Raw genomic sequence first — 14,212 nt, 5'->3', positions numbered from 1 at the left:
ACAATATTTTTGGTATTACTTTGAACAAAAAAAAATTTTTTTAAATCAGTCTAATGTACATATGCATATGAAAATAAAAAAAAAAATCCAAAATTCTTTCTTCAAATGAAAAAAAAATGATGAAATTGAGCTTCGAAAAAGTATGCAGTTTAATATTTTTTTACAAATATGCATTAAAAAAAAATTTCAAAATCGTTGGAGCCATTGTAAAAAAACCTATTTTTTTTTAAATATTTTTTTGAAAAAAAGTTTTAAATTGTGTTTGGAATGTCGTTTTGTAGCAATTATTAATCAACACCAAAAAACAAAATTTCAAAAGAATTCAATGTCAAGTTATGGGAAATTTTACTATATTTATTATTAAAAAAAAATTCAAAATTTTATTAAAAAATTCTAAATATATTTTTTTCAAAATTTTTTATTTAGCTTATTTTAAAATTATATAAAAGCTTTTGTATATAAAAATTTCGTTTAAGTCGAATCAGTAGTTTCGAAGAAAATCTGATTTCAAATAAAAACTGTGCAGGTAGGTACCGTTAATAAAGATTTTCGAAAAAAAAAAAAAATGTTTTCACTAAAAGATGACCCTTGTTTTAAAACTATAACTCAAATTTTGTTAACAAAACCGTTTGACCCAAAACATTAATGATTTTTACACTTGAAAAAATTCTTGTTTTTTCTGGTTTTTAAGGTGAAATAAAACAAAATCAACTTAGGCTTCTTAACAGGAATGCTATATGGCCTACATTCAATCAAGTAAGAATTCTAAGTCAAACAAATATCTTTTGATGAGCAATGCCCACATCAGTGGATATACTTTTTTTTCAAATTATAAAATTTTAAAAAGGTCACTGTGGTGTATGCGTACTATTTTGTTTCTAAAAATTAATGAAACTAGTTGGTCCTTGTAATCAACTATAGTAGTGATGACCAAAAAAAAAAAATATTGTGGTTAAGGCTGAATTAACCTTAGGCCAACGAACCACAGTAATAAATCAACGATTTTTACACTAAAAAAAATTTTTGTGTGGTTTTTGAAGTAAATAAAAAATAATGCTTCTACAATTTTTAAACTAAGGGTTGGAAAGCAAAAATTGGGCTAACATTGGACAGACGAACAAGAGTGCAAAACAAACAATTTTTACACTGAGTAAAAAATTTTTTTTTTAATTTTTCAGGAGAAAAATACTTCATTTATAATGTAAAACAACTTTTGGATTGCAGAAGCAGCAGTCATCGAAGGGAAAAATACTATCCGTTTTTATTGATGTTTTTTATGATTATAAATACTTTATTCGAGATCGACAAGATGTCCATCAATTCAAAAAAAATCATAAGAGAAGCAAAATAATCCTCAGGGCTTTTATTTCCACATCAAGCTCAGCCTCTATATCATATAAGCCTACCGTGTATAACACTCCTCCCAATATGATCGCAAAAAAAAAACTCGATATTATGTTGGCAACTTTCAATTATTTTTTTTTTTTTTTTATAAAAAAAATCGCTATTGTGTCCACCAATCGAGTTCGGTTTACACGCTTATGGCCATGGCAAGAAAAAAAACTTATTGTTGGCCACATCATAATGACACGATTAGTCAAGAGAGTGATGCTACAGTGGATGCTGTTCTCTGCACAGATAAATGTTATTTCGCAGAACTCGGACTTAAGGTGAATAACAAGGTTTTGGTCACGCCCCAAAACGGCCCAACGTAAACGGTTGATATGGACACAGAGCTTCAACAATCCAAAAGTAAGCTGGAGATACGCACAGTACACAGCTTCTTGGCCACTTGTTCTCTCTTGTTAAAGTCTCATTTTCTTGCGTGTCAAATCGAATCGACTTTGGCTACGGCTTGTTTGTCGTTGTCGTCCCTTTTGGCATTCAAAAGTTGTTGTTTTTTTTTTTTTTAATTTTTTTTTGAGCCAAGGAATGCATATTTTGTTGTTGTTGTTCGTTGATTGACTGGTAGGCAAAAGGTATGTCATGTACGCATATGGTGTGAGAAAATATTTTGGCTGAAGGCCATGGACCACCAATGCATCGTCACAGTTCCATGTTAAGGTTGTTGAAAAAATACACAATGTTATTATGCTGCATTCCTTACAGACATGAGCCTTAATTTATCACCACATCATCATAATTGTGGGCTTTTTTTCGGTAAGATGGACTAAGGAAAGTTTAGCACTTTTTGGAATGAAAGTCGTAGAAGATGTGGAATTATTCAAATAATGAAGATTTTTCGAACTTTGATTTTTATAAGAACTTTGTTAAGAAGAAAAACCTACGCATAAAAGTGTTTTCGTCGAAATTGGATCAAAGCCTGCGTCAGACTTCCATGTATTCACTCTCTAATTTGCATTTATTTGGTGCTTTATAGCGTCTATTAACTATAATTTTGACTATAGTAAATTGACATTTTTTTTAACGCCATTTTTGCATAGGGTAAAGTCGGGTGATATGGCACCACGGGTGATATGGCACCCTTTCAATATCTCCCACTTAATGACTTCTTTTCAAAGCAAAAAGAGCAAAATAGAATTCAGTCTAATGTAAGCTTTCAGTGGATGCATTCGGATCCGCAGTAACCATTGCCACTTAAATTTAAAAAATGGACAAACAAAAAAGTGAGTTCAATTTGAGCGAAAAGTTTTTTTGTGTAAAATTGTTGTACGTGTGGTTCCTAAAGTATTTGACGCCGGGGGTTCATTTTAACACATAAAGAACGGTAACCATTGTATTTTTGTGTTTGCTCATTGCAATAACTAAGCAAACGTGATTATTCGTGTATTTTGAAGAAAACAGAAGTGTAGTCAAATGGGGGATATGGCACCCAAAAACCTCGGGATATATGGCACCGGTGCCATTTCCCCCGCATCTACTTTTTAACCTATTTATTTTTCAACTGACAATTTTAATTTCAAAAAACTTCAGCAAACCAGGCCAAGTGGACTTAAACCCAGATCACAGCAGCCGTTGGAGCTGCGGAATGTCAAAAAAAGCAGGACCTAAGCATTTTTCGATTCCCTTCACACTTCACTACATTAAAAAGGCTTTTTAAATGACCAGAACCTAAAAGTTTGCCAAATAGCTTTCAGATTGGATGAAAAGTGCGGAATAAGGCAGTAATCATAATGTCACTTTGGGTCTCATGCTTCGTGTACGTCTTTCAACAACACATGCAACAAGTGTCACAAAAAAAAATCAAGAAGATATAGGGTGCCATATCACCCTCCATTTTTTCAGTCATGTTTTTTTTAATGTTTTTTATTTTTGCAAAAAATAACAAGAAATTATCTTCGAATTACACTTATGTACCTATTTTGTATTTAAGAAATAGTTGTAATATAAATCTCCTTTTGTTTGAAATAGATATCTTCTTTATTTCTCAAGTACTAACGAAAAACGAAAATGGGTGCCATATCCCCCGACTTTACCCTACCAAAATAGTTAAGAAGAACCTGTAAATGTCTAACACAAATATCAGAAAAAAATTACCAAATGCAAACACAAAATAATAATAATAATTTTTCGCCCATCTCTTTTTTCATTTTATTTTTTTTTCTAAAACATAAATTTCTGCGCTGACGACAACTCAAAAGTCTGTGAGACACCTTTAAAAATTATATGCGACTTTAATAAACACAAGTTCCGTTTATTAGTTTTCGGTGGAAAAAAAGAAGAAGATACTTCGTAGTACGCCCACATTCTATAAGAGTTATGCAAATTCTCATCAAATTCACACCTAGCTGTGAATTTTCCGCTTTCGATTTTTTGTACCGTTTTTTATTTGCAATAATGATAGGTATAGCTTCTATATAAGGGTAAGTTATTGATTGGTGAGAAAAATATTAACAGTCAGAATTTGAATCTTTAAAGTTTAAGAAATATGAGAGCCCGGCTGATAGATAGTTTAGTCGGGTTGGACTTCAAGTGTGCTCACAGGCACAGCCGACTAAACTTTCGAACTTTCGAACTTTCATAACATTTTTATACTGATTAAGAGAAGAACTAAATTGTCGACTAGGGTTTCAAAAATATCAATTGGAAAAAAATATTTATTGCAAATAAAAAAAATTTGCATTAAAAAAATTAATTACAATTTTGGAAATTTAACCATACATTAGCTATACATTGTAAGAAATTTGACGAATATTAAAAATAAAAAATATTTAATGCATACATTTTGCATTGATTTTTTTTTTCAATGCAGACAATTTTTAATTTGCAGTTAAAATTTTTTAAATGCAAATATTTTTCAATTGCAATAAATATTTTTTTTAGTGCAAATTTTATAAAAATTTTAAAAGAAACAGATACAAATTAAATAATTAATTGTTTATATTATTGCTAGGTAAAAGTCTAAATTTATAAATGTATTTTAGTATTTTAACGCATGTTTCTTATTATATACTAGATCATGATGATGAGGCAAAAAGGTCCTTAAAATATGTATATAGATTACATAAAAATAAAAAAATGCGTTTTTAATGGATTTTAAGAAGAAATACAAAAATTTTTGTATTTGCAATAAATATTTTCTTTTAATTTGCAATGCGAAACAAATACATTAAAAAAATGATTTTTTTAGAATCCTGCTATCGACCGATTGAAAGTTTGTATAATGCGAGAGGTCTAAAAGTACTGTTAACAGAATAAAATATTTATTTTGTGCTCTTAAAGTCTTGCCATGTTTCTTTTTTCGTGAAATGGTCTGGTAACGAGTTATTTGCATTTATAACACTGGTCTGCAAAGAAATCCTCCTTTAAAGAAAACTATACAGAAAACTAGTCAGAATTGATCTAACACGTCACGTTTTTTAGATATTCCCGTTAGAAAATCTCAAAAACCCGTTTTTTTTGCTGTTTTGAAGAAGTATTTTGGCATAATGTAATATTTTTCAATTAAAATTGTTACGATTTATGAAATAACTTATTTTTTTCTTTGAAATTCAATTTCAATCTTCTCAATATCTCTTTTCTTCTCCGAGATATCTTATTTTAAGTTAGTTTAGTAGGTTTGGCATATCTTACCATAAAGAAACTGATCTCTAAAAATTAATATATCCTTCTCCCTACAACAAAAATATAATTTTCTAATGGACTTTAGTGTGCTGATTTTGAATCCGAACTCAAAAAATTTCGGTCAGCTCTGGTTTGTGAGATATAGTAGTTTTTTTGAGATTTTCTAAGAAAAAACTTGATTTTGTGATACTTTAATGCGAATATCTCAAAATCCTAACATGATAGAATTTTCTTGACTTCGGATTCTAACTCAGCACATCAAAAACTATAAGAAAAGTATACTTTTGTTTCTAGGAGAAACAAATCTGAAGCTTTACAAGTAGGGATGCAAACGATACATCGATGTTTTCAAAACATCGATGTTTTTATGAAAAACATCGATGTATACATCGATGTTTCTCAAGCCGATACATCGCCGATACATCGACGCTAAATTTGCAAAACATCGACATCGTTCATTTTGTTCCTCGTTTTTCTTTTTTTGCATAATAACAGAACTTGAACTCTCAAACTCAATCTTTTTTGTCTGGTGTTCAAAGCTTCAAAGTTTTGTCTGAGAGAGATGCAGATGATTAGGATTTTGATATATGGAAATATCAAAAATAACTCATAAAACATACAAAATAAATCGTCTTCAACGACAATCAATACAACTATGAGTGAAACAGAAGTAGAAATGTACCTCTCATCTCCTGTTCACCAATTAAAAGTGACGCAATTTTGTTTTGGCAAGATATGAAAACTCTTTTTCCAAAACTTGCACTGGTTCAAATGGTATATCTTCCTATCGAAGTTACGTCTGTTCCAACGGAACGTTTGTTTTCGGAGGCTGGGGCAACCATCACCCAGGATAGAAACAGGCTTCTGGGCACTAGACTGTCCAAACTTCTTTTCCTGAACTCAATTTCTGAATTACTTTCTACCAAATAAATAAACAATGTAAATCCAATATAAGAAATAATGAGCTCCGTTTGCTTAGAATTGATAGTATTTATATACTATAAATAAAAACGAAAATCGTATTAAGGCTTGGCCACACCGGAGGGTATGCGGTAGCGGTACGGGTAGCGGTAACGATATTTGTATGAAAAAAATTCAACATCTGAACGTTGATATGTCAGTTTGGAATATTTTTCATACAAGTACCGTTACCTCTACCCGTACCGCTACCGCATACCCTCCGGTGTGGCCAAGCCTTTAAGAAAATATGTTTCATTTTGTTGATAAATTTTTCTGTTTTGTGGTCTTTAAACTGAATTCAAGTTAGGTTTTTGGGTTTTAAACAGATAAGACATACAAATTTTGTTCTTTAGATACAGTAGATCGTATTTATGTCCAACAACAAAAACATCGGAAAAACATCGATGTAACGAAGATAGAACCGATGTTTTTTTAACATCGATGTTGTAAATAAAACATCGATGTTTTCAAACATCGATGTTTTTTTTTAACGATGTTGCATCCCTATTTACAAGGCAGTTTATCAAATGGTTTATTACAAATAAGATATTTCTAAATAGAAAAATAGTATATAAAATTACAAAAAAACGTAAAAATTTTGTTTAATGTGTTTTATTATGGTTTTCTTTACATTTTTGACTTTTTAAATATAATGAGCGTTGATATTTTACGTTTTCCTTAATTAAGGTGTTTTTGTTCATGTAGGATTCATTAAAAACTGAAGGATTTCGATATTTCTGCTTTTTTTTGTCAATCAGTATTTTAAAATATGAGTAAACATTAATGTAAAAGGACATATTTGGTGTCAATCGATAGGCCATATTATGAGGAATAAGTCCTCCAAATTTGATGCTATAAAAAGTTTTAATTTTGCACAAGTTCAAATGAATCTAAAAGAGTGATTTTTTTCGAAACTACCCACATTTTTCTAAAATCATTTTTACAAGAATGGTACCTGATAGAATTTTTCTGAAAACAGATTTAGATTCAGGAAAGTCTAATCTTTCATGATATTACAAAATTATTTGAAGGAGAAAAAAAGTTAAATTTTGCAGACCAATGTAATTCAAAATCGTGAACCGAAAAGTCATTTTTAGAATCAATGTGCAACTAGCATGCCCAAAAATTCTAATGAATTTTTTGAAGGTCAAAATTGCACAATGACTGCACTAAAAACAGTATTAAAAAAAAGTATGAATTAAGCAAAGCACCAAAAAAAAAAAAAACAAAGTACTGGAGCGTCAAAATCAAAATTGTCGTAACTAATAAGCAACAAAATAATAAACTACCCTAAATCGCTAAGTTCATATAAGTCGTATCAACAGAAATTTTAATTTTTTTTTTTGATGATTTAACATTATTTTGACCGGTCTGTTAGCTGGTAATTACCTACTTAATTTTAAAGTCCTGCATTTAGTTAAGAAAGACTGGGTCGCAAGTAGTTGCTCTCATGATAATAGTTACTCTTATATTAAAGCTTTTCATTAAACAAAAGTAGGGAAATTTATAATTTGATTATTCTAAGGAATTTCAATATGAAAAAAAAATAAACTCTGTTTTCATAATTTATTAAAAACCATTTTAAGTGATCTTTTACACAAAACCAAGTACATTATGCCATTTCATTTATTGTATAAAAAGGATTTTTTAGAAAAAAAATCGAAAATCTTAAGAGCCGTTTTTTTTTTTTTTTAATGTACATTGTACATAATATAGGCAGATATAAAAATTTTCTAACATACCTAAAAAAAAAATTGGTAACTATGCCATTTTTAAGGAAATATAACTCAACAATAAAAACGAAGTTTCGATAAAATTCATCAACCCGTTTTAAAAAAAAACTGATTTTTCCAAAAAAAAATTAAAATATTTCCTAAAAATCAAAATATGTGTTTTTTGAAAATTTTTGTATATAATGACCTTAACATTTTTGTTTAAACATTTTGATAAAAATCAGCTAGGTCGTAATTCATAAATTTAAAAAAAAAACGTTCTATGGCAGGTACTGTTTATAACGTTTTTGGTTTTATTTGAAAAAAGTAACTTTTCTATTATATGAGAGTTTTGGTCCTAAAAAAATTTAATTTTTCCTCTAAGGAATCACTCAAAACTGTTTACTACCAAGTTTGAAAAAAATCTCTACTTAAAGAAAGACAGAAATTGCCGGATTCACTTTTTTTTGGCATTCTCCATCATCGTAATGTCATGTCTGATTATTATCTCGAGTTCGATTTTTTTACCCTATAGTACCTTTATCGCAAGTAAAAATTTACTTTAAATTGTACTTAATGAAAAAATATTGGTGAAATTTTAACCTGGCATTAAATAAATCATTTGCAAGTTCATGCGACTCTCATTGGTGCATTTAATTAGTATAACTTTACCTGCAAGACATATTCAATATTATTTGTCAATAACTAATAAATTGATGAAAATACTCGTATAAACATACAAATATACATACTTTTTATGTAGGTACTTGTTTATTTTTTTAATTTTTGTTGAAAAAAGCGAGGGTGGTAGACATAAATCATTAATTCAAAGTGCTAGTTTCTTATTAAGTAGGTAAACTCTATAATGTACATATTTTACGTGGTAAAATATAGTTAATTGACAATGATTGTAATAATAATACAAAAAATATTCCACTCACATTATTGGGGTTAAATTGGCATCCATAATTTATTGATGATAATCATAATAATTATGAGCAATAGAACATATTTACATATCTTTCAGGGTGTAAATAAAATAATTCTACATTAATGTTTAGAAAAATGAATGAATTTTAGTATTTTATAGTGAATGAAAATTTTCTTTCCATTAAATATTCTTAAAAAAACACAATTAATTAAGCACAATATTTCCAACGTACTTTCATCAAGTTTTAAGTCATTAAATTACTATTCAATAAATTAATTATTTATAAAACAGTTTATTTATTCTTCTTTAAACACTTTTAATGAATTAATTTTTGTCACCAATTTCTCGTAAATTATTGAAATTAAAAATAAACCAAAGACCCAATTCTTTAAATATAGTTTTAAAAGTTGTAAAATAATGTAATCTCTTAAGTCTAAAAATAAATAATTCCTCTTTTATTTATTTAACTAAAATAAAAGATTCTTTTTTTAATTGAAAGTGTCTGTTTAACTAAATTCTTCATTCTTTAACAATAAAATAAAAAAAAAATAAATTGAGAATTAATATTTGTATACGCAAATATTTGAGTGATGAGTGAATTAATAACTTGATGGCATGTTATCGAATTATGTCGATCGTAAAACTTTTGTAGGTATTTTTCGTCATTCCATGAGAATTGACATTCTGTCACGAAGACGTTGACACGTATTTTTAATTTATTTTCTAAGAAAGTAATTAAAAATTAATGGGGACATTTAATTCGATGTTATTTTTTTTTTAAATTATTATTTTTCTGCAGATATGTGTATAGTGGTTTATGATATATGAACATAATATTTAAAAAAATTGTTATTTCACTAGACACATTAATAAATAGTTTGAGTGTTTATTTTTTTTATGGCTGTGTTATAGGGTTTTGGGAACATTAAACAATATTTAATCAAATATTTATAACTAAGCATTAATTTTTGTTTCTTTTAAATAGTCGTATACAATCAAAATTTAATCGAAACTTTAAAACATTTTTAAAGGGTTATACATAATTGCATGAATGTTAAAAACACTAACATCGTAAGTAATTTATTTTAATAAAAACGACCAAGCACATATTCTTAAAAAAAAAACAATTTTTTCTGTCAAAGATTCATAGATATAAAATTTAGCACTTCAGTTCTAGAAGTAGGTATATGTTTAATATGCCCGATTTACAGACCTGGTGAACTTAGGAAGGACAGAATTCCAAGTAAAGAAAAATCACAACAAAAACATTACTGTTAAAAAAAGAGCCAAGTTCTCCTATGTTGAAATTATGCTGGCACACAAAGTATTGAGATGTAAAAGTGTACCAAGTTCGAAAGTTTGGGTTCAAATTCGTATCAATAAAATTTTGATTGTTCTCTTGACAATTTTTCTTTTAATTACCGATTTTAAAGTTATTTCAAAAATTGCCAAGTAAACAATCAAAATTTTATTGATACGAATTTGAACCCAAACTTTAGAACTTGGTATACTTTTACATCTCAATACTTTGTGTGCCAGCATAATTTCAACATAGGAGAACTTGGCTCTTTTTTTAACAGTAATGTTTTTGTTGTGATTTCACTACTTTTTGCAAGGTATGGCTGTAGAATTGAAAATCTCTATATTTGATGAGAATTCAGTGAAAATGGGCGGTTGCCACGCCCCCTGGCTGAAATTCTCAAATTTTAAATTGTTTCCTTTGTATAAACTACCAGCTCTACCATTCTACCAAATTTCAAGATTCTACGATAATCAGAAGTGCTCTATAATATTTAATGATAATTAAGCGGAAATGGGCGGTTGCCACGACCCCCATGCTGAAATTCTCAAATTTAAAATTTTTTTCTTTGTATAAACTACCAGTTCTACCATTCCGCCAAATTTCAACATTCTACGATAATCTGATCTGCTCTATAATATTTTATGAAAATTCAGCGGATATGGGCGGTTGCCACGCCCCCTGGCTGAAATTCTCAAACTTTAAATTTTTTCCTTTGTATAAACTACTAGCTCCACCATTCCACTAAATTTCAAGATTCTACGATAATCAGAAGTGCTCCATAATATTTGATGAAAATTCAGTGGAAATGGGCGGATGCCACGCCCCCTGAATTGAAAATCTCAAATTTTCGATTTTTTCCTTTGTATACACCACAAGTCCTATCACCGTGTAAAATTTCAAGTTTCTACGATATCGGGAAGTTCTCCATAATTTTGATGATCTGTCAGTGAGTGAGTGAGTGAGTGAGTGAGTCAGTCAGTCAGTTACGGTTTTTGCGATTTTTGAAGCCCTATATCTCAGAAACTACTCATCGTAGGAGGCTGAAATTTTGTGAGGTGTTTGGTTTTGACTAGCTCAACAAATGTAGCGAGTTTGAAATTTCTAGCATCTTTGGTGTGGAAGTTAGAGGGGTGTCGAAAATGGCCTGAGTTGTTTCCTGTAAATAAGGGTGTAGTGCCAAAGTTGCTAGAGAACTTGGCTGGGCACTACCGTGCCCCTTGATAAAAACAAGAACAGCATCTGAAAGCTGAATAAATAAGAAATAAAGTCTAGAATAATTTTTCTGGGTCAATTTAGGGGATCGGGTCAAAATTCTGGCTTCAAAATTCTGCTTTTTTAACGAAAATTCTGTTTTTCAAAATTCTGCTAGCATTATACTTGAACAAAAAAATTCTGCCAATTCTGTTTTTTTTTATAGCATATGCGCTGACTAAAGAAAAATACATCTCATTAATGTAATTCAACATTGGTACTTTCCTAAATTTTTTTGTTTAAGTGTCGCAAATATTTTTTAAAATGCATAGACTGACTTTCTTTCAAATAAAATCTATAACTTATTGGAACCGATGTTGTTTGATACAAAATATTCCTTTTCATACTCAAATTTTTGAATATTCATCTTTTTAGATAAATTAAAAAAATTTGAATTATTTTCGGAAATGTTTAGTTTTAAAAACCTTTTCTTTATATTTTCAAATTTATTCATTTATAAAACAAAAATTAATATACATTCAAAGAATGACAAATTATTGTAGGTAAGTAATCAAATAAGTAGATAATTTTTCAAGAAGATGATTTTACAGAATTTTGCAAAAAATTAAAAAAACATTAACATTTTCCAAACCCTTTTTTAATTTTTTGCAGAATTTTGAAAAACAGAATTATGAAAAGCAGAATTTTGAAAAACAGAATTTTGAAAAACAGAATTTTGAAAAGCAGAATTTTGAAAGCAGAATTTTGACCACGGCAGAATTTTGACCCCAACCCTCTCTTTAGATATTTAAGTAGAATGAATCTTAATATTTTTTTAAAGGAATTTTTTAACTGATAGACAAATTCAAAATCTTTCGAATCCTCGCAGTTTTAAGTTTTGTAAATTTCCTTATAAAGACTATTTTTGTAACGATATACAATGTCGACTTTTTGACGTGATAACGTCTTATAAATCGATGAACCATGGCAGCCACCACAAAAAAGTGACGCCATTTTCTACCGTTCCACTCTCGCACTTTCGCAGTGCGGCAAAAAATTTCAATTCAAAATTAAAAATAAACTATTAGAGATACAAAAATCTTCTATAGCTTATTTGAAAGATAATAACCTAAAGCTTAATCCAATTGAAGGATTTTTACAAATTCCGTCATTTAATAGGGTAAACAGGGGTAAAACGGAAAGATGAAATTTGGGCTAAAATCTAAACGCGTAATCGTAGAGAATTGGTTCTTTTTGTTATAGATAGATGAGAATAATTTAAGGATAACTGCATTTAAGAAAAAATTCTAAAAAAATCTGGAACTCCGCTATAATGTTTTGTTTGAACGTTGATCAGGTGTTGTGGGTATGACAAAATGTTGATTATGGGTAGGGGAAATTTTTTTTGACAATTCTAAAGGTGCCAGGTGAAAGATGAAGGAAAAAAAATCAGGAGTCTCATACGGTTTTTTTTCCAACACTCTGCGTTTCGAAATATGAATTTTTGAATAATACCTACTTTTTTAGGGGTATTTTTGGGTAGTTTTTGATTATTAGCTTTTTTTGGAGCTTTCACAAAATCTCAAGTTATATGGGACGTAGGGCTGATAAATGTGCATACATGTGTAAAAAATTGGTATCGTTAAAAGAGTTTTGACTGAATACGGAGAAAAATAAGTTTTTAAAAAACAGGTTTTTTGGCCGTTTTTAACCGATTTTCATCGGTTTTTATTTTTACCTTTTTTTCTTTAATAGATAGAGGAATATTATATATGGAGTAATGATAGACCATGACTACGACTATATGTGTGCAAAATTTCAATAATTTTTGTAAACACAATTTTGAGATAACGGTAAAATAAAATTTTAGAATTCAACAGGTTATAACTTTTTACCAAGAGCAGATAGAAATTTTATTAAATAATTATGCGCATCCTGATACAATTACCTTTCATTTGGTATATCACACATAACGCTAGACTAACTACTAGAGCTGTGTCAATCGTGATTGATTCGGTCTTTTTGACCCGTTCACCGAAAATTCTGAGTGGTTGCAATCACTATAAACCAAATCAATCAATCCTTATATCAATCTCGTTCATAAAATAAGAAAGTACGAAGTAGAAAAGTACGTTTCGTTCATCCAAATCGTTTACAATCAAAAACCACGAAGTGGAAAAGAACGTTTCGTTCATCCAAATCGTTCACAATCAAAAACCACGAAGTGGAAAAGAACGTTTCGTTCATCCAAATCGTTTTCAATCAAAAACCACGAAGTGGAAAAGAACGTTTTGTTCATCCAAATCGTTCACAATCAAAAATCATCTAAAAAATCTCTTAGAACTCGGATTTCGTTCATTCCATTCATTCTCAATCATCATTTCGATTCCATGCATACAACTGATACAAGTTTATATAAGCAGGTTCAGAGTTTGAATTGAATCGGATTCGATTTTGAATTTCTATCGAATATCTGACCTTGACTTCTTTTTGTTTTTGATGTATCTATTTCGACGTTTTGAACTTGGCGGAGACATAATGCCTTACTAATAATCAAATTTACCGTTAAAATTTTCCAAATATATATTTTCAAAAAAAAAAAGCGGAGATAATTAAATTTTTAAAAAACTCTCATAGAAAATATAAACGAAAAATTGTTTTATATGGTTGCATTGAAATTTTAATATTTCAGGTTATACGCGATTTCTTGTTTTTTCTCTCATTTGTCAGAACGAAATGAGTGAAAAAGAAATGGTTTCGATTAAATGAACGAAAGAACGATTGATAGAAAAGACCGAATCTTTGGTTAAATCAATCTTTGAACGATTCGATCTTTTGAAATGAACGATTTGCCCAGCTCTACTAACTACAAGCCACACAATGTTAAATCAAGAAACTTGCGAAAAACATCAAACCACCAGTGGAGATCTGTTGCGCCATGAACAGTCACCAGTGTGGGAAGTACCGTAATCTCAGTCTGGAAATTCCACATGGTTGACTTTAAAAAATTCTAACTTCTCTTTGAAATGAGATTGATATGTCATTTGAAAGGTGAAACAATAAGCTTTCTCATGGTATAAAACTTTTTAT

The sequence above is a fragment of the Episyrphus balteatus genome, chromosome 4 (assembly GCF_945859705.1).
Source record: "Episyrphus balteatus chromosome 4, idEpiBalt1.1, whole genome shotgun sequence".
NCBI lineage: Eukaryota > Metazoa > Arthropoda > Insecta > Diptera > Syrphidae > Episyrphus > Episyrphus balteatus.
Note: the sequence above shows the minus strand (reverse complement) of the source record.